We start from the raw sequence: 2126 nt of genomic DNA, 5'->3' as shown, positions 1-2126 counted from the left end.
GTGTAGGGACAAAAATCTCAAGCAATTCTCGCGGTCGCGCTTGCGCATATATATACTTTCGTCACCTTCGATTTCTCTTCTGTTTTCCCTTCTTTTCACTAATGTGATTAATTAAAAATTTTATATCGCGTAAAACGCCTTGCTTCTGAGGTAGTGCATCATATATATCAAATTACCCTGTACCGTAATTTTCCCACTTTTGCGACATTTTGTACGTGTATATGTATACGTGTGTGTGGGTGCCCGTACGGACGGGTGGCCTGCACATGCTGACCGTGGAAATTTATTATCGTTGAATGTTCCGACTAGTGAGATTTCATAATTCGCGCCGTGACTGTTATTTTTAAACTTGCGAAACTTACGCGTGGTTGGTCGATCAGTTTACCTTTTTTTTTTTTTTGTTAAAAGATATTTACGCGAGTCAGCGTTGCTTGTTTCGCGACACGATAGAGAAATAAGTAGAATTTTGATTTACGCTTTGTATTCTTTGAGACCAGAACGATGATCGCGCATCTTCTTTAAGAAATGCATTTTTCACATAATATCGACAACAATCTGAATTATTTTTCCACAACGAAAGCTTGAAAAAATGTGGCAAATGTATTAACAAACTATATATTGCAAATATTGCACGTTTTATTCAATTAGGCAGTCAATTATTCGTCAATCACATTAACAACTATCCTTTACTGAAGCACCAATAAACTTTTCGCTGTATCCTGAACACGAGGTCACTGATTCAACGAATTTTCAAAGTATCAATTTTCATTCCAAACGAATCTTCTTGTGGTCACAAGTAAACCGTGATTATCTCTAAAAACTCAACAAGATATTCAAACATTCGCGAAATAATAACCCGTTGAAACGAGGACTCGAGTTATAAGTAAAATTAACAAAATTATATGCATCTTTGCAGATCAATTTCGATCAACTGCCAGAAACGCGGGGCGAATCGGACTCATGGCCCGATCTCGCATACCCCCTCCCCAATCCCATCGTTCGCGTGGCGTGATCGCGTTATTGGCTCGTGACGCGTCACTTCGTGTCATTCCGTAACATTTCGTGTCGTTTCGCGTCGACTCGAGATCCGTTCCAAGACTCCCGTTTTCGTGAAGATCCGTGTGTATACGTGTGTGAAGCGTGAGGAGAACGTATAACATGACTCGGTACAATTGTGCAGAAACAATGAGCGAATAATAGACGTAGGCTCGGGTCGCGTCTTTGAACGTCGGTCGACCGTCCGCGCGAACAGTTCCCGTCCTTACCGATGAAGATGGTCGACCGTCCGTTTCTGATTCCAAGGGAGAACATCGAATACACGTGGCAAGAAGATTCTTGTGTTCTGTGTATGAGTGTATGTATGTGCATGTATACGTGTACGATTGCTATGAAGTGGTACACGATCGAACGGTACCCAAACGATCGTTTCGCTTATCTAGACGTATATACACAGCGTGTCGACAATTTCTGTCTATTTTACATTACAGGCTAAGAAGAGTATAACAAATGCTATTTTACAATCGTTTTTATACAAGACTGACGAGGGGACGCGCTTCGATAACGAGCACCGAACTGTCTCCACGATAGAAAGGGAGAAAGAGAGAAAGACAGAGCGAAAAGCAAGAGGATGAAACAGGAGACAGTATGCTTCGAAAGAAAAACTTTACGATTGGCTCGCGAAGTGAGTGAGAAGCCATGCGCCCTCGATTTGAAACGATAACTTTACGATTTTATACCGTAGCAACATACGTCCATGAAACACGTTCCTACGGCGTATCCCGTGCTTCTAGAAACACGTGAGTACAGCGTTCGGAGAGTATATAATATATATACTCCAAAGGTGTCCTCCCGTTCAAGTGGTTTCGCGATCGGTTGACAAAACGATCGAGTGAAAATCTTGCTCGTTACCAGCTATACAGATTGGATTGTCATAATCTAGAATCGCGTGGAGCTTGGACCAAGGGATGGAACGTTCGTACCCGCGGGGTTTGGGGAAATATACAAAGCGCATTGGCTCGTTCGACAACTCTGAATTGTCGTGTCCTTAATGGAAAAAGAGGGGATCTGTGGTTCGAAAAAACACGTTTTTCTTGTGCGACTAGCCGGAGGTGAGTCTAAAGTTATGC

This window comes from Eufriesea mexicana, unplaced genomic scaffold (genome assembly GCF_001483705.2).
Source record: "Eufriesea mexicana isolate 0111107269 unplaced genomic scaffold, ASM148370v2 scaffold474474821, whole genome shotgun sequence".
In the NCBI taxonomy this organism is placed as follows: domain Eukaryota; kingdom Metazoa; phylum Arthropoda; class Insecta; order Hymenoptera; family Apidae; genus Eufriesea; species Eufriesea mexicana.
Note: the sequence above shows the minus strand (reverse complement) of the source record.